Below are 20,689 nucleotides of genomic sequence, written 5' to 3' on the forward strand. Positions count from 1 at the left end.
CAGATAATATAGAAACTGTTGTATTGATCAAGTGTATCTAGCTCTGATACAGCTCAAGCCTTCATTGCCTATTCAAAAACATCATTTTAGAACTAGCAACGAAGGATGCGCTGCTTTTCTCTGTGTGTGTGTGAAATAACTGAAATAATTTGGTGAAGTGATATGGAACTGTTATGCGGTCAAGACCTGGAAATACTTTATAGCTGTGCGTTTCCTTGAAAAATAATTGCACACCTTAGAACGTCTGTGAACCAATCAGAATCAAGCATTTAACAGACCCGTGGTCAGCTATAACGCATGGCTATAAAGACGTTCCAGGTCTTGACCGCATAACAGTTCCATATCACCGCCAAATTATTTCAGTTATTTCAAAGAGCCCTACAGGCTACCACAACAAAATAACCAGTTAAAACAAAGACATTGGTTAAAGTAAATTGGTTAGGAATGTCAAACAATATCTAAAATATCCTACATTTATTTCAGTTTCGGTTAAAAAGAACCCTCATGCTCCCTCGTCTTTCTCGCACTTACAAACACGCTCACACACATACACACTACCACAACAAAATAACCAGTTAAAACAAAGACATTGGTTAAAGTAATTTGGTTAAGGATGTCAAACAATGTCTAAAATATCCTACATTTATTTCAATTTTGATTAAAAAGAGCCCTCACTCTCCCTCGTGTCCCCCGCACTTACACATGCTCACACACACACACTTGAGTCGCGACCAACAAATAGAGCCGCACCCCTGCGACTTAATCAGTACAACAATTTCTATTATCCAAAATAACTTTTAATGTTTCAATGTATTTTTGCCCTAATCAGCCTCACATAGCTATAGTGGAAAGCTTTCACACACACAGAGAGAAAAGCAGCGCATCCTTCGTTGCTAGTTCTAAAAAAAGTTACGTTTTCAAATTAGCAACGAAGGCTTGAGCTGTATCAGAGCTAGATACACTTGATCAATATAACCGTTTCTATATTATCTGAAATATCTCTGGGGAAAACCCTCACACTTCCCCTCTCTCACACACACTCTCACATTCATGGAAACACATTATACACGTAACGCTCACACTTAAGGCCCAAATATACTCATGAGAGAAAAACAGAGTCGTCATGTCAGCGCACTCCTGCATCTCAGTGGGGAGTTAAAGTTGTTAAGGTTTATAACAAGAATATGGCGACACACATCTAGCGATTTTGAAGCAATGTTACTTCTGACGGGAGCTGCAACAAAAAAGGTAATCGCGATCTCTCTCATTTTCTGAGTTTCTCTCTTTCGACCCCTCAAATACAAACTCACACACACATGCACAAACGCACTACCATATTAGTCCAGTAAGTCCTCAAGTAAAGCAGCGCAAGCCTCACAATCCTCGCAATCCTCCGTTGCTAGTTCTAACATGACTTTTTTGAATTAGCAATGAAGGCTTGAGCTGTGTTAAAGACGCTGAATCTGTGGCAGAAAAAAGTAGTTCCACTCATAAGAACGTTTTAGGGATGAAAACCAGAGAATGTCTTGAGATAAAACCCTGAACGATGTCTTAAGGTGTGGTAACCGTGGTATGAGCAGAAATTGTTTAAAAATAATGCACACCCAAGGTGTAACGGTCATTGTAACAGCATTACCACCTTGGGTGTGCATTATTTTTCAATAATTCAACAGTCCGTTGTCAATTATTCCTTATATATATATATATATATATATATATATATATATATATATATATATATATATATATGTATGTATATATAATGTATCTGTGTAATTAGGGTGATCTGATTAGTATTTAAAGATAATTGTATGAAAAGTTTAAACATATATTTTTGTTTGTTTGGATAGACACTGAAACTAACAATGTCAATGTAGTCAATGCATCTAGAGCATTTAGAATTGTATTTAATTGCCGGAACCTTTACAAGATTACCACTGCAGGTGAATGAGTTCAATACTTGGAGACAATGTCATAGCAGGACTTTTAATTTATCAGAGAATGAAAGAGAAAATAACTTTTTAATACCATATTTTATTTATGTTTAATATTTATTATATTGTGTCTAATATGTGTACGTTAATTTATTGTATATTGTTATTTCTAAAAAAATTCATTATTTATTTATAACTATTCAAACTTAAATGTATTTTTCAATGACACTGATTGAATGCGCAATCATGCTTTATGATTTATGGGTTTTCACACTGCAAATAAGATTTGAAATCATACATTTATTAATATTAATAATATTTATGAAAACAATGTTGACAAAGCTTGCAATAAAAATGGTGACCCAGAGTACAAAGTTGATGATAATGATAATGAGATCATGTTGTGTATTTTATTTATCTATTTTAATTATATAGATATATAATCATTTCCCCTCGGCAGCCTCCTGGGTCATTTTGGAAGTTGAAAGTCTGCCTGATGGCTGAAGTAACACACTTACATCCTCACACACATACAGGCACCTCATGATTGCACCTTAATCTTATCTCTGTGGCACATGCTGCGCGTTTCTCTTTTCCCACTGATTGGAGCAGTTAAGTAGCATCTTTCAACTTGTTTTGAATGGAGAGGAAGTCCCTGAAGGTGTTGCAGCTTAACTTGGGGGATCAGCAGGGTGGGCCAATGATTAGATTTATGTGGAGTGTACGGGAAGAGCGGAAGGAGGGAAACTGGGACGATCCTGCAGTGCAAGCCTGGGGCAGAGAACACAGGATGGAGCAGGACATTTCTTCTGAGAATTATAGCTCCACACTGGTTCCAGGTGCTGTGCGCTTGTTGACTTTGTTTTTGTAAGTACTAGGAGAGGGAGTGCATTGCCACTGTGGGTATTCTTCTCTCAGGTGCTAGATCCATTAAGGCAGGGGAACTCACAAATAATAAATGGTTGAGATGCACGGTCCAAGAAAGACAAATAAAGTCTAAGCAAGCTAACTTTGTGTGGCCTTCTGCCCTGAGATTATGCAAAAGAGAGAGAAAGTGGCTGGATTGAACACAATCATGATGTGCTGTGACTGTTTTCGCTGTATTGAACTTTTTTAAGGCATTGACCTTGGTTTGTTGCAGAACAAAACACTGGTTTAATTATTGTGGACTACTCAGTTACTGTATGTTTGGGAAGAACATCAGTACAATTTATCTCCACTGGATGCGAATGAAAGGTACATGAGTCAGAAGGTTTAATGGTTCATGTAATTGTATCCTATTTGGTTTTCTCATATTTTTTCTTACACCGATTTGGAAATGGTAAGATATTGGAGACCTTCATGGTAAATTACCTTGTGGATGACTCATGGCTCATGTAATGTTTGTGTGCATGCATTTGGATGTTTGGCTGTATTCTTGTAGCCCGGACTTAAAAGGGAAACGGGAAAACAAATGCACTTTTGCACTAGCTCTGAATAATAACTGTATGCTTTTCAAGCCACATGGCCTGTAAATGAATAATCTCATTGCAAAAAGAGATTACTTGCTGCATAGAAGGACTGTGGTTTTCTGTGATGTTGCCGAGTTTTGATTTGCATGATAAACCTAAACGGATAATAAATTAAGGGGGAAGTCTGAACACACAGTACACACTTGAATTCACTTCCTGTTAGATCACCATTGATAGAATGCATGAGATATCAAGCTTGATGAGAATGTTCACATCTCTAATACTTCCTTATATTCTGCTGAATCAATATTTTACTTCAAATATCATGCAAACATGTTCTGGACACCAGTCAGTATTTGAGTGCTTGTCAAACAGAGACATCAGCATCCTGCAGTATGATATGATGTACTCCATCTAAAACCATCTACAATTATTATACATGCAGTATTTCATGACCTCATATTGATTGAGATACTACATGGGATATTTATACTTTACAAATTAATGTGTCACAACTCAGAAACAAGATCAACTGCAATAAAGGCTAAAAGCCAATTAAAATGGGGAAAACCTCAAAGAAATGTGCAATTCCTCTTCATTCAATTTCAACAGCTTTTTACATTACAAAAGATCCAAAGCAGCTTTGCAAAGAGTAGTTAATTAAAAAATGATTAACTTACTTACTGTGTTGATGTATTTCCTATTGAAACAGAAAGTTTGGCCAGGACAAAAAGCTCATTCCATTTGTAAAATAGCCAATTGCCTTTAGGTACGTCACAGCCATGAACCATAATTTGCTACTCGCTAGCTGGTTGTAGGTGTTATTGCGGGAGGGACATTCTCATTCTAAAGCATTTCATTGGACACAAACAGGTGTAGTGCAAGTGAGTCATTAACCACATTTTTGTCAGTTTTCCCGGAAAAGAAGGACTGTACATTTTAAGTGCATAACAAGCATATGAGTGGCTTTAAAGCTAATTGACATGGACTAAAAGCCACAAAACGTCTTAAATATATACAGTATAAGCTAAACTTGAGCCTAAACTCTTGATGACCAAAATTTTTATATTATGTGTCAGCTGTCCATTTTAAATTGTATACTGAACATATGCACTTGCTTTAATAATACATTACTCAATCAAATGTTATTATTCGGTATTACCTGTATGTAGATGGTCTATCTTGCAGTGATATACAGTACTGTGCAAACGTTTTAGGCACTTAAGATGTTTCACAAAAACATTTGTCTTAAGATGGTTATTTATATCTTCAGCTTTAGTGTGTCAATAGGAAAAATACATTTTAGACTCCCAAACATTACTTTTGCAAATAGAAAAGATTAGACTACAAGAACAGGGTGCTCTGCAAGAGATGGCATTGCTCCCACTGTGCCCCCCACTGAACTTCGTGTCAGTCTGGGATTACATGAAGAAACAGAAGCAATTGAGACAGCCTAAATAGATAGAAGAACTGTGAATTCTCCAAGAAGCTTGGAACATCCTATCTTCCAACAACCAAGAAAAACTGTGTTCAGGTGCACCTAGGAGAACTGGGGCTGTTTTAAATGCAAAGGTGGCCACACCAAATATTGATTTAGCTCTTTTATGTTTACTGGACTTTGTATGATGTTAACTGATAAATTAAAACTATTTATGTCATTATTTTTGAAAACATCCTCACTATGCAACATTTTTCACAAGTGCCTAAAACTTCTGCACAGTACTGTACATAATTTAGATGAAGAGAATAATTGATTCATTACACCCATATGGCTCCGCGAGGAGGTCCTAAGTAAAGACGTTGATGTGACAGCCGTTGATTTATGGGTTTTCACACTGCAAATAAGATTTGAAATATTTAATAAGAGAGTTTCTTCATGCATGGCCTGTGATTTTCTTTAGTATGTCCTTGTAGGTGAAAGTGACCTAGAGAGAGGTGTCAAGACAGCTTTATAAGGGAATGTGGTTCTCGTGCCCCTGGCTCAGATCATGTTGCAAGCTTATGTCATGTTCACTGAGAGCTGCTCTTCTCACAGGCTCAGGGCTAATTCACAGCTGACTGTCTCCTCTGTGGTCAAACTAAGTCATCCCAATAATCACTTACCCTTGTAGCGAATTTATATGTAAATAATTAATTTGTTTATGAATCTTGGCCACATTTGGCCACCAATATATTATATTTGGAAATTTGGTAGTATAAATGTAAACGGGATGGTTTAAAGTGCCCGCGTACCCCCACCATTGTATGTAAGGAAAACAGTATGTGTGAGCTAGGAATTAAATTAAACTGTTCTTATTCTACATTATTATGTATGGAAATTTATAATGGAATTAGTCGCGTTCGACAACCATTATAAATTAGATAAATGACAAATAACTAGATTATTTGTCTGAATAAAATTCTCCACCATTAAAATCGTAATACAACGTCTCATTGTATCCACTCACAATTTCTATTTTAAGGAATTAGCTTTAAGGGAATTATGATTAATTCTCTTATTGGAGTAATATTATTCTCATGGCTTATTGAAAATAATATTACATATATTTAGGTATAGCTTTGAAGCAAAATCTTTTAAAAACAGGGATGAGATTATTTATCAAAATATAACACAGTCAAATTATCTTTGAATACAGACAAACTTTATTGCTATTCTAAACATAAACTAATCTAACACATAAAACATGAAACATAGTAGTGACAGAATGTGAAATAAATGATCAATACAGAGAAAATGAACTTTATGGAGTCTGGTGACAGTGCCTTAAGAACCATTTATTCTTCTTTGAGTTTACATCGATTTGCAATCGGATTACCCAAAGTATTTAACTAATACACCAGCACTTTGAGCAAAAGTCTGGAGATGCACTTGCGTGTCGTTGTGTTTCCTTGTGTTGCGTTCTTTGTGTTGCTTAGTTCTTTGGTTCTTTGTAGAAAGTTCGTTCCATCAATGTTTTGGACTTCTTTTATGATCAGATAGTTATTGTCTGGATGAAGCGAGGCCTTCTGCAAGAAGGACTCGTGACTCCAGTTGGATGTCAGAACCATAGAGCAGAGAGTGAGAGGCTTCCTCGGGACTTTTGTGTCCCGAGTTTTCCTTGGACTCTACATGGCATGGAGGATTAGGAAGAAGCAAGAGAGCCGAAGAGAGGAGACCAAGCAACGGTTCCAAGAGAGGATTCCAAGAGAGCAGAAGCAAGAGAGAAGAAGCAAGAGTTTTTTCTTGGTAGGAAAGTTTTGAACTGACATTGGCCGCACCCCCAAAGGTGTCCTGAGCCAATCAGAAGTGACTTTTCAGAGTCACATGGTCAACTGGTCTGTCCTTTTCAGAGATGATTTAGGATCCTTTGTGTGCAAAATTCCCGCTCAAAAATAGTGAACGTTTAATCATGAACTTTTATATCTTGAAAGCGTTGCAAGAGACATGACATTCGTTGTCATCAACATTCTCTACGTAAACAAGCAAGCATTTACATACTAAATGTGACATACTTTAATAAATATTACACGTGTAAGTAACAAAACATGAAAATCCCTGATTACCAATGATACTGGTTAATTCATTGGTTTTACAACATGGATAATACATTACACATTATGAGAAACCTGATTGTCAGGGTATTTTAACAGGTGAAGCCTTGAATAGTACAAGATTTAAAGATTATAATCATCGATTTGTTAGTTAGAAGTGATTGCAAATCACTACACATTTTAAAAGGTACATCGGCTATAATAATTAATTTGTCAGTTATAAAAGTAATCACAAGTCAAAGTAATTTTCAGAATTATCTAGCAAGGCTAGGTATTGTGTACATTGTAGTTTTAAATGCATTCTGTACATTTAAGAGGGTTAACTCAGTGAAGGAACAACGTTCATGGATTCCTTCACGAGTCTCCGTTTCCTGATATGGCCGCGGATTTATGCATTTAAGGTCACAAGGTCTTACTTGGCCATTTGGTCTTACAGAGGGTTTAAGTTTGTGGAACAAAGAAGGGTTGTCCATATGGGTTAGCTCTGTTATTACAAACCCTAGTTTGAGATTAAGCAGGAATGGTAGAGATGGTCTCCTTCAGCAGTTTAGGCACCATGGATTCATTTTATGACTCTCTAATGGCTTGGTGGGGGCTCTCTCTGATCTGTGGAATTTGGTGTTGTGTTCATTTGATGGATTCGTTCGTGGATAATCCTACACCCTTAACAAAATAGATTGCAAAGCCACACAGCACTTGCTGAAACAATCACATCATAGTTATTATACTTGTGAATTTTTATTTTATTTTCAATATGTCCTTTCAATTTACTGTATTTTAGTTTATTAGTTGTCAGTCTAACTGTTCATTTTAGTTTTTTCTTTCAATACATTTTGTTTAATTTTATTTTAATTTTTTAATATTTTAGGGCTGCTTAAATTTTAAATGTAAATTTATCATGGCTACCTAGTGTTATCGCTGTCTTGATTTCTTGATTTTGATGTTAATTGGTTTCAATTTAAATACATGTGAACTTATTCAATTTAATTTTAAAAAAAGGTTTCAAATTTTATTATACTATGTATGAAAAACTACAATTAAAATCAGTCCATGGCAGGGTCGGTAATGAACAGTGGCTCGGGGCAAATATGCCACCGAAAGTATCAAAAAATGCCTCCTAAATTAAAAACCGAGGGGAAAATGCTCCTGTAATGAATTCCTCTGTGTTGATATATTGCCTATATATCTGAAATATTTGTTAATATTATATTTTATCCCTAGGTATAGATATTATTTCATAAACTAGCATAAAATATCTAATTATTCAGACTGATAATTTATGTTAGTAACTTGTTTGTCTTTTAAGTTTTTGACATAAAAGGTTGACACATATTTTTTATTTTTCACATTTGCTCAATCACTTGCATATTATATTAACTTATAAGTGGTACACCATGAAAGAGTCTTACAAGCAATTGCATTATTTGAATTCTTTAAAGAATTCAAATATATATCAACATATTTTTTTGAAAATAAAAATGAAGGTATTTTCTTTGAAAATGTACACTTATGAATGTAAAATTTACAATAAGTAGTAATAAAATAATTATAAACTTTACAGGAGAAGAGTCTATTTTCAAGGAATCACCAAAAAAAAAAAATAATAATAAATAAATAAAAAAATATCCTTTTTACAGAATTTGAAAAGTCAATCCAAAACACTTTGCAATAAACACAATTCCAAAATAAGTGGTCATTTGTTTCTTGAAAGTGATGACAAAAGGAACAATTGGGTGAAATACTGTTATTAAAATTTGCTAGTTAATAATTTACAGGGTAATGATTATGAATAATCTTATAAGAGACTTCAACAGCTTTGTTGGGCAGAATACATTTTTTTCTGAAGAAGCCAGAATTCTTTCCTTCTATGTCATTGAATTTATTATTCCAAAAACTAATACAGGCAGGTAAAGAGATCTAAGTTCTATTAAGAACTGATCTGATTTTTGTATTTGAAAAGCTACTACACACAAAAAGACACTGATCAATGAATAAGTTAGAGTTGTCAAAATTGGGAGGGTAACACAAAGGGCCTTTGGGGCCAGACTTGAGTAATAATTTGACACAATCAGGAATAGCACCAAAAATTATCGCATATTCTCTTGGGGGCAATGGAAAGGAGAATTCTTTCATAAAGTGTTCAAAAGATAAGAGGACACCCCTGTCATCTAAAAGTTGACTTACTAATAATATATCCTTATCAAACCAGATGTGAAGAAAAAGAGATTTGTTTTTATTCTTATTATTCCAGATGAAATAACTATGTGGAGAAAAGTTATGGTTATATATAAGGAACCAACATAATAATGCTTGTTTATGAAAGCTAATCTCATAGTTGCACCGCAACAAAAAGTGTAGGCCTCCAACAAAACTGAAAATGTGATTTGGAATAATGTTCCAAAGAGACTTAGGATTTTTTTAGAAACAACTTTATCCACTTAACTTTGAAAGAGTTATTAAGAGTGGAAAAATCTACTAACTCAAAACCCTGCATAGCACGATCAGCCATCATAACACTTTTTTTTATTAAGTGAGTTTTTAGGTTCCAAACAAAGTCAGCTGTTATTTTGTCCACTTTTCTACAAATATCCACAAAGACATCCAGTGCCATTGCAGGGTAGATAACACGAGACAACGCCTCTGCTTTGAAAAGCAACACTTTACCTGTTATAGAAAGATCACGCTGTAACCAGGAATTTAATTTACATTAAATAGTAAGAATAAGATGTTCAAAGTTTAGTCTTGATCTTTTAACTTGATCTTTACAAATAGTTATGCCTAAATATTTGACTTCGGATTTGACTGGGATGTTACAAATTTTAAGATCAGAGGAATATTTGTAGGTAAAAGTTCACATTTGTGAAGGCAGATGAGAAAAAATTTATAATGTCTAAGGCTACAGGAATTTGCTGTTTATTTTTCAGAAATAGTATTGTATCATCTACCAGTTGGCCTACTAAAACTGATCAATCTGCCACAGAAATACCTTTCAGATTAGTATTTTGAATGTGGATTGCTAATAACTGCATAGGCAAGAGAAAAAAATATGGTGAGATTGGGCAGCCTCGACGGATCCCCCTGCCTATCCTAAACCTACGAGTAGTACCATGCTGTAATATGATTGAAGCATTAGCATTATTATACAAAGTTTGAACTGCATTAATAAAATTGAAGCCAAAACCAAATATATTTAAAGATTTTACAATAAAAGGAAACTCAACAGAATCAAAAACTTTGTAGATTTCAAGAAAATGCAAGAAACTGTCGTCTGAGATCATATCCGAGTGATCTAAAATATCAAGCACTAGTCTAATATTATTTGATATAAGCCTGCCTCTCATGAAACCCGACTGACACTCATCAATTATATTATCCAGAATATTTTTAATCCTTTTTGCAAAAATCATGGCTAAGATTTTATTTAGAAGGCTTATTTGCTTCCAATTTTCTAACTGAGACTGGCCCTTTAGAGGTTTAGGAACACCCTGAGTCATAGAGGGTGGGAGAGTTCCCTTGTTAAGGCTTTCTGAGTAAACTTTGAGGAGAAATGGAGAAAGTTCATTAGAGAATCTTTTATAAAACTCTGTGGTCAGACCATCGTTTCCAGGAGATTTATTTAGTTTCAATTTGTCAGTAGCCTCATAAATAACTTTAATCTGAATGGGAGATTCACACAGAAGCCTGCCATTATTGTCTATTTTAGGAATACGGTCTATGTCAAGGGAGTTAAAAAATAAATTCAAATTTTGTTGTGAATGCCTTGAATGATAAATGTCTTTATAAAACTCTTCACAGTAATTAGAAATGTCTTTATGGTTCTGTAAAACCACTCCATTTGCATCAAGTCTGTTTATAGAATTAAGATGACTTTGCTGTTTATCTAACTTAAAAAAAATAGCTATAATTATGTTCATCCGCTTCCAGCCATCTCCTTATTGAACGAATAAACACACCCTTTGATATACATATATACAAATTATCTAACGAGTTCTGGAGGTCAGCCAATTCAGATTTCTGATTAATTGACAGATTATCAAAAGGGGTGCATGAGAGGCAAACAATTCTCTTAACAATATTTGCTTGGCTTTTTGAACTCCAGCTTTAATTAGCATTGACCTAATATCATATTTTAACAGCTCCCAATAAGAACCAAATTTATTTTCACACAGAGCTTTGTTAAAAACAAAATGCTAAACACTAGATTTCACAGATTGACAATTTTCCTCATCCTCTAATAAAGCAGAATTTAATTTTCAATAGGAACTATATGTTCTTGAATGGGAAAAGGAATTGTCGAATGACAGAAGTATGCATTTATGATCAGACAAAGGAGAAGGCAAAATCTCAACCCTGGTGACATAATGAGATAAAGAATTAGATATTAGCCAGAATTAAATCCTAGATTTCAGCGATCCAGAGCAGTTAGACCAGGTAAACTGCGATGCTTGAGGATTTTTTTTCCCTCCAAATGTCAATTAGACCAAAACGGGAGAACAAATCACAAAGGCCTGATGAAGCACTGGTCAACCTAGGTGGTGATCTGTCCAAAGAGTCGTGTAAAGCTTGATTAAAGTCTCCGCCCAGGAGAATATACAGGTTAGGGTATTTAGACATGAAATAGTCCAAATGTGTTTCTACTGTATTAAACAATTTCAAGTTATTCTTGGCAGAATTAAACCCATAAATGTTACACAGGACAAAAAAGATGTAATTTAAAGTGACCAATAAAAAAAGAAAATGACCTTCAGGATCAGAAATTGTCTCAATTATTTTACCCTTACATTTGTGTTTTAAAGTTAGGACACCCGCTGAAAGATTAGAGCCATATGAAGAATAAAACTCATCCCCCCACTGTGATTTCCAAAACGTAGAATCACTAGGAATTGCATGTGACTCTTGTATAAAACAGAAATCAGTATTGAGATTTTTAGCAAATAAAAAGACAGCTTTACATTTAACATCATTTCGCAACCCTCTTGCATTAACTGAACAAAGAGAAAACTTTGGAAACATTGGAAAGATATCACACTAGAACTATAACAACAGGTGAGTTAGCCCATGACATACTGTAAATCAAAATTAATTACTTGTAGTTAAACAAGGCTGGGGTCAGTAAAATAAAATAAAATAAAAAATAAAATAAAAATAATTAGTGTAAAGTGGTTAAATCATACATATGTGCATCATACTTCCCATCATTTATTTATAAAACATTTTAAACCAGCACTTGGAACATAGAAATGACAGTAATCTCAGGCCACTAACGAGCCAGAGAAAACAAAAAAGCACCACAAATTCAGCAAAAAACACTCTGAAACAAATGCAGCTCATTCGGTGACCTCTTTGCCCTGCAAAACAAGTTCTTTGCCGTCAACATACACCTTTGGACCCATGAAGTATACACGATGTCCTTGCTGCCGAGCTTTTTCAACAAGTGACCAAAGTTTATTGCGCAGCTTATATCCTCCGCGAAATGCATGTTTTGCCAAATAAGGAGAGTTCTTTGCAGCTTTCCAGAGCGCATCACGAAAATGACACATTGTGAACTGGTGAATAATTCTGCGTGGTTTCTTTCCAGAAGGATTCTGACTAAAAGCGCTGTCGCTCCTCAGTTTTCCCAGGTGGTGTACCACATCGATAAGCTCATGAGACTTACCAGCAAAAGCTGGAATGACGGCCTCGCACACGTTCAAAACTTTCTGTCTTACGTTTTCTCCTGGTTGTTCGGGCAGACCATAGAGCCGCAAATTCCATCTCCTCTTGTATCTAGAAAATTCTTGCACTTTGTTCTCCAGCTCATTGATTTTTTTCTGCATTTGTTACCCGCTTATCGACTCGCTCCACTTTCCCCTTGACATCTTTAATTTCTTCTGTCAGGAATTCAATGAACATTTTCACTTCCTCGATGCCTTGATCAAGGATGTCAGCTCTTTCATTGATGACAGACTTGAGAGATGTTATTATCATAGTAGCTAAAGGAGACTGCAGATCTTCAACATCATGGCTCCTGTCTTCTTTTAACATTGGTTCTTTTACCGGAGTTTCTGGTAGTGGAATGCTTGCAGATGAATAAGAGTCCTCAAAGTCTAGTGTAACACAGGCACCCAGATTTAAAGATGAATCCATCAATATGGATTTGTGTTTCTTATCCTTAGTCATATCCAAAATACTCCTTGCAGGTAATTAACCCCACCGCTGACAAGTTAAGTAAAAACTGACAACAGAAAGTGAGATTGATTAACTAAAAACAAGCTAGACAGAAAGGTTGGTCAACACGAATAAATTACACAAAAGTGGGCATTGAAAAAGATAAAATAAAAAAAAAGAAGAAAAAAAATAAAAACACACTTGCTGATCAAAAAGCGCTCCTAAGTAAAAATAGACAAAATATTGTACAATAAGCACTCGCATTTACAAGTTGAAACAAATATGTCCAAGGACTGAGTCACCCACACCGCCATTTCCCTCCTTCAACTACTCTGTCACACCAGTCAAACAAACCTAAGTCTGATGTCAAACAGACTCAGGTCCGCACCAAAAGCTCTAATGTGAAATCCCCCATAAAAAAGACCATTCTCATTACTAAAAATCTGGGATGTCCCGATACCGATACTGGTATCAGGTCCGATACTATGCTCCTGTACTTGTACTTGTGCTCGTAAAAATGCTCCTATACCAAAATCCAATACCAACTGATATATAAATGTCATTACGTACTGCTGGAACAGTTCGTCGGCCGGCTACTGAAAGGAACGGCTGAGTGGGTCCAGAGCCACCGCCTGTCGTCACTGACGGAGGCAATCCAGCTGGCTGAGGACCATTTAGTGGCGTACCCAGTGGTCGGCGAGTCACCGTCTCTCACTTTCTCTCCCCTTCCCTCTCGGCCTTCCTCCTCCTCTCCCCATTTTCCTGTCCCTGCACCTCGGAAATGGGGTTGCAGTTTCCCAAAACGGGCGCCCGGGTTTCCCTAACCCACCGGATTCCTCTCTCTCTCGCCTCTCCCACAGGTTGGTGACTCCGCTGCCAGAGGTGCGGGGGGAAAGCCTGGGCCAGTCTACTGGTGCTGTGGGGAACCTGGACATTTTTGGGACCAATGCAAGGCAATGGAGGTAGGGGCATTGGTTCAGGTCCCTGATGTGCCACATGCTGCCCCCGATTGAGCAGGGACGTACAGGATAGCAGTGAGTATCCAGAGGGGTGCATACCAAGCCTTGGTGGATTCGGGATGTAATCAAACCTCTATACACCAATGCTTGGTTCAAGACGAGGCTTTGGATGCAGCATGGAGGGTGAAGGTGAGGTGTGTGCATGGGGATATACACGAATACCCTTTAGTGCCTGTTATTGTTCAATTCCAGGGACAAAAACATAGAATAGAGGCGGCGGTTAGTTCCCACCTCACCCATCTGCTGATTTTGGGTATGAATTGGCCAGCATTTCAGTCATTATTAAGGGGAATGTGTGCGGATGGGTCCTGCAATAGGGTAATCGGGTGTGGGATTTGTGCAGCCCTGGCTGGGGAGGTGTTGCCTGAGTCATTGATGTCAGCTCCACGTCAGGGAGACCCGGAAGGAAGAGAGGGCTCTGCCCCTCCCACGTTCACGAGGATGGGAGGAATTGGGATAAATGGCTCGAACCCCTATTGTTCACATTATGAGAGGTTCCACAAGCCTCCACAGGTTTTTCCCCTTTTTAATTAATGTACGGCCGCAGACCTCACGGTGTCTTAGACATCTTGAGGGAAAATTGGGAGGAGGGACCTTCAGAGAGAAAAAACTAAATCCAGTACATTCTTGACCTGAGAGCAAAACTCCACACACTAGGATGAGTAACACTGGAGAATTTGCTCCAGGCTCAAGAACATCAATCCCGGCTATACAATAGGGGTGCTTGGCTTTGTGAATTGACACTGAGAGATAAGGTACTCTTATTATTACCCATATCGAGCTCTAAATTACTTGCAAAGTGGCAAGGACCCTTTGAGGTAACACAGCGAGTTGGGGATGTTGACTATGAGGTAATACGAATGGATGGGGTGGAGCGTGGCAGATATACCACCTTACTCTCCTGAAACTTTGGAGAGAGGAGGTCCCTGTGTCATTGGCGATGGTGGTTCTGGAGATGGAGGAGATGGGGCTGTAAGTGAATAGTAAAATATTTAATCAAATCACCCCGGTCCCGTGTGGAGACCACCTCTCTCTGTCGCAAGTCATGGAGGTTGCCAAGTTACAAGCAGAATTTTCCGATGTGTTTTTGCCCCTCCCTGGTCGTACAAATCTTATAGAACACCACATTGAGACAACCCCAGAGGTGGTAGTATGCACTCACCCCTATAGGTTGCCCGAACACATGAAACAAGTGGTACGGGAAGAAATTAAGGCCATGCTCGATATGGGAGTAATAGAGGAATCCAACATGACTGGTCCAGCCCGGTGGTTCTTGTACCTAAGACCAATGGGTCAGTTCAGTTCTGTGTGGATTTTCAAAAAGTCAATTCAGTGTCTAAATTTGATGCGTATCCTATTCCTCATATTGAGGAACTGCTAGATCAGTTAGGCATGGCTCGCTTTAATTAGACACTGGATTTGACAAAGGGATATGAGCAGATTCCATTGACTCCCATGTCCTGTGAAAAAAACAGCATTTTCCACTCCATTTGGATTACACCAATTTGTGACCCTTCTGTTCGGTTTGTTTGGGGCCCCAGCTATGTTTCAGCGGCTCATAGAGAGAATCCTTCGCCCACACGCTGTGTATGCCGCTGCCTATCTGGATGACATCATCATTTACAAGTAACGATTGGCAGTGGCACATGCAGCACCTGAGGGCTGTCCTGAGATTGCTGTAGTGGGCGGGACTCATGGCAAACCCAAAGAAGTGTGCAATTGGGAGGGTGGAAGTATGGTATCTGGACTTTCACTTGGGTCATGGGCAGGTGTGTCCCCAAATTGATAAGACCGCAGTGATTGCAACTTGCCCAAGACCCAAAAAGGAGGTGAGACAGTTTCTGGGGCTGGCTGGCTATTACCGTAGGTTTGTGTCTAAATATTTGACTGTCACCAGCCCGCTGACTGATCTGACTAAGAAGGGAGTGCAAGATCTGGTCCAGTGGACAGAGCTGTGCCAACAGGCTTTATTCAAGTGATAGCTGCACTTTGTGGTGGACCACTTATACACTCTCCTGATTTCTCTTTCCCTTTTACTTTACAGACCGACATGTCGGACAGGGGGTTTGGAGCCGTGTTGTCCCAGGTGGTCGAGGGGGAGGAGCGTCCAGTGCTGTACATCAGTCAGAATCTCTCGGTAAGAGAGTTGAGGTACAGCACCATTGAGAAGGAATGTCTGGCCATCAAGTGGGCGGTCCTTACCCTTCGGTACTACCTCCTGGGACGGGCTTTTATCCTCTGTTCAGACCACGGCTTGCTCCAATGGCAGACTGGGGGCGCAGATGGCTTTCGCAGACATCCTCTGTAGAAATGGGGGGTGGGGTGGTGGGGGAGTAGCGGGCAGGCTGGATGGCTCCCCGGCATGAGTGGGGCGATGGGGATATGTGGAGGTGCAGAGAGCAAGATCGGGAGATGAGAGCAATAAGGGGTTACGCCTGTGGGTAATTTACTAACAGCTGTCCTGTGTTGCAGTGAGAGGTGACAGAGAGATTAAAGGGAAGATGAGAGCCACAGAGGGGAGAGAGTGACACACGCTTGCTGTGTGTGTGTGCTGTGTGTGTGTAAAGATTGCTGTGACACTGAAAAGTGACAATAAAAAGACGAGAGAAGGTGGAAATTAATCTGGCCTCTGCTTGCTCATTTCAAAGAGAGTTAAAGAACCTGTTACAGGAACCTCAATGTAATGTGAGTCAACTGGATAATTTATTCCAAAAAATAATCAACAAAGAGTCTATTTCATTTGAAATGGGTCAGACTACAAAGACGGGTCATAATGTCAGCTTCTTAGAGTTATATAAATGTGCAAAGCTGATGAAGTAATCCCCCTATCAGACTGTCTCCTCTGAGCATTAAAAGCCCTGACCTCTAAATAAGTCACTAGTGTGGTCTTTGTTCTATGTGTTCCAAGTCACTTCTTCCCCATCCCTGCACTTCTGAGATATTATGCCATGCAGAAGTCACTAATGGAAAAAGTTTTCAGAGCAATGGCTATTTGTGGCAAGCATCGGTTTAAAAGGATACCGAGCACTCAACAGGAGACTATTCTGAGCATGTGATGACATTACTGTTGCTCTTAAAATTGAACAGTGGTTACGTGTTGTTATTCCCAGCTACATGTGCACAACAGTGGAGTAAACAATCTGACATTAATTACAAAGACATCTGTAAAGCTGCTTGGAGATCTTAATTATTTGAACTTGGGTTTCACTACACACTTAGATCCTGGGGAAGAAAAAAAGACAACCCATATTTAATTATTTTATTCAATCTGATAAATGTTTAGAGATTTGCCCTCTGGCTCTTTTTTAAAAATACACTCAAAGATTACTTTCCACTTGTGTTACGGGACTGTGTCTTTGTTTTTCTTGAGTTCAGTATGTTGAGTCATCTTGCTTATTGGAGGGTGGCACGTAAGTAATGCAAGTATGCTACACTGTTTCAATTATCAACAAATATGAACAGACCAGAATCAGAACAAATACAAATATGGAACTCTGGCAGCTCAGCAGCCCAATCCTTCAACCTCAGATGACAGAAAAATATGCAACAGTATGGCTGTGGGAGTCAGTTTGAGTGATTTTTTGACAAAAGTCCACCACTAGCAATTAGTTGAGGTCAAACCTAATTGTTATGAATTTTTCAACACAATCTGCCAGTTCTCCAACAAATACTATATGGAAGTACATAGCACTGTGGAAGAAACTCTGCAAAAAAGCAAAAATAATGTACTTGTAAGTGGACGTTCCAGGTTCAAAACAAGTTAAGCTCAATCGACAGCATTAGTGGCATAATGTTGATTAGCACAAAAAAAAAAAAGAATAATCATATATATATATATATATATATATATATATATATATATATATATATATATATATATATATATATATATTTTTTTTTTTTTTTTTTACTTGTAACTCCTTTTCTTTAAAACAAAGAAAAAATCAAGGTTACAATGAGGCACTTAAAATGGAAGAGAATGGGGCCAATGTTTTAAGGCTTTAAAAGCAGAAATGTGAAGCTTATAATTTTATAAAAGCACTTACATTAAAGCACTCACACTGTTAGAATGTGTGTATTATTTGAGCAGAAAAGTAGTTTAAATTAGTCAAAATAATTTGAGTGGAAATCAATATTATGCCACAAATGCTGACTATTGAGCTTTACTTGTATTGAACCAGGTATATTCCTTTAAGTAAATACGAAGTGCTGTGTACTTTAGTTTAACATTATATGCCGTTTTAGTGAAGTATGACTCAGACTCAGAAAGGTTCTTGCTGGAGTGGAACAAGAGATTCCATAGCTCATTAATACAGTAGTTACGTATATTTAAAAAAAAATATATATTATTCCAGTACCAGTATCCACCAAAAATGGTTTAAAACTATTTATACTCTATTTTCAGCACTCAAAGGAGGGAAAAGTGTAGGAACACCCTAGATTTCAAAAAGCATTAATTTATGTCTTTTCGGGTTTAATGAACTAATTTAACCCATATATAGCATGAAAGGATTGACAGATTACATGTATGTTTTAAGCAGATGTTTTCTTACCAAAGCAATGTACAAAAAAGTCCACAGATCATGTAAATGGAAATTGCCAGTGCAGGTAAATGAGAATTCACTTTGTGCTCAACTGCTTGCTAAGCTAAGCCTAAAATTGTGAATAGAACATGAAGCAGTCTGTCCTGAGGTTGTTTAAATGAGGCTGGTGGGGAATAAGCTGTTATAACATTTATTGGGAAAATCAAGAAAATAACAGTGAGAAATGAAAAGTGCAAAAGGAATTTTTGTTTATTTATTTTTATATTTTATTGTGATAAATCTTTTTGGTAACAACCAAAATTATGTGCTTAAAATTAAATCCTGATTCCTCAAACAAACCTTCAGGCTGTGTATAGGATGTTTTGGGTGTGTTGAGTTAATATGAATGGTTACAAACAGAAAAGGCAGGCGACACAAGTTTGGGCTTGAAAAGACACCTCTAATCCTGAATCAACATGTTATCACCTCGCTGCTTTAGCAGGAAAAGGTTGTCCCTGTCAGTTGGTATTTTTGTTTGGACTTGGACACAGAAGATAAGAAAGAGAGTGCCATTGATAAATATGCCTATAATTGTGTGCTTAGTTACTTGTGAACTGTCTTTTATCCAAGACAAACAAATGTTCACTAATTGCCAATATGATCTCTCTAAAGCAATCTAAGGTTAAGACCCTTGCTCAAGGCTACCATTGTGATTGAGCACCATTGAGATCTCAGTGTTTTCCCAGTGTCACCTCTGCATGAGATTGCTACTTAAAAATTCGGCTACCACTTCCATGCTTCCCTAGATGACATTTAATCAATGTGACAAGTGGGTCACTTGTCACAAGTGTGACACTTGTTTAATGCCTTTAGTTAAATCTATAAGCCTTTACAACAGACATTAACATGCATTTTTGCTGATCATTTCACAATTTACTTGCACTTGATCACAATAAATGCCAGATGTAAATGCAGCCAAGACGCTTTGTGAGCATTTTGAGGTGGTAAGGAATGGATTCTGACTACTTTCGATGAAGGTGTAAATGCTAATTTTTGTTATCCGCATTCAACTATGCAAATAATATGTAATATAGAGGTTGCGCCAATTTTTCATTATGCTCATTTTACCTGATGTTGATTTCAATTTCCTGAAAATCATATAGAGTTTGGGTCTTTATGATTATTTAATTTTAAGGTCTCATTGAATATCTGGGAAAGCATTTCAAATTATCTGTCTATGTGTTTAAAATTTGGTTAAAAAAACTATTTACTGCAACATATACACTGGCGGCCAAAAGTTTGGAATAATGTACAGATTTTGCTCTTATGGAAATAAATTGGTACTTATTCACCAAAGTGGCATTCAACTGATCACAATGTATAGTCAGGACATTAATAACATGAAAAATTACTATTACAATTTGTAAAAAATGTTCAGAACTTCTTAAATTACTTCAAAGAGTTCTCATAAAAAATTCCTCAACGTGCAGCAATGACAGCTTTGCAGATCCTTTGCATTCTAGCTGTCAGTTTGTCCAGATACTCAAGTGACATTTCACTCCATGCTTCATGTAGCACTTGCCATAGATGTGGCTGTCTTGTCGGGCACTTCTCACGCACCTTACAGTCTAGCTGATCCCACAAAAGCTCAATGTGGTTAAGATCCATAACAGTTATCTGTTGTCCAATGTCTGTGTTTCTTTGCCCACTCAAACATTTTCTTTTTGTTTTTCTGTTCAAAAGTGGGTTTTTCTTTGCAATTCTTCCCATAAGGCATGCACCCCTGAGTCTTCTCTTTACTGTTGTACATGAAACTGCTGTTGAGTGGGTAGAATTCAATGAAGCTGTCAGCTGAGGACATGTGAGGCGTCTATTTCTCAAACTAGAGACTCTGATGTACTTATCCTCTTGTTTAGTTGTACATCTGGCCTTACACATCTCTTTCTGTCCTTGTTAAGGCTAGTTGTCCTTTGTCTTTGAAGACTGTAGTGTACACCTTTGTATGAAATCAAAATCAAAACGCAAAGCATTGTATAGCCGTCATTCCTCAAAACAATGATTGACTGACGAGTTTCTAGTGAAAG

At 37.4% G+C, this 20,689-nt stretch overlaps 1 protein-coding gene across 3 annotated transcripts in view; it reads left to right on the forward strand.

The window, feature by feature from the left end:
* LOC127423075 (urotensin-2 receptor-like) overlaps positions 1 to 20,689 on the forward strand; it is a 103,180-nt gene that overhangs the window by 29,313 nt on the left and 53,178 nt on the right. The window contains exon 3 of one of the 3 annotated variants that reach the window (XM_051667107.1): positions 16,127 to 16,371. The exons of the other annotated variants lie outside the window; for them this stretch is intronic. The gene's annotated coding sequence lies outside the window, so the exon portion shown is untranslated. Of the gene's footprint in view, positions 1 to 16,126; positions 16,372 to 20,689 lie in introns of those variants that run through there. 3 annotated transcript variants of the gene reach the window in all.

This window comes from Myxocyprinus asiaticus, chromosome 32, assembly GCF_019703515.2.
Source record: "Myxocyprinus asiaticus isolate MX2 ecotype Aquarium Trade chromosome 32, UBuf_Myxa_2, whole genome shotgun sequence".
NCBI lineage: Eukaryota > Metazoa > Chordata > Actinopteri > Cypriniformes > Catostomidae > Myxocyprinus > Myxocyprinus asiaticus.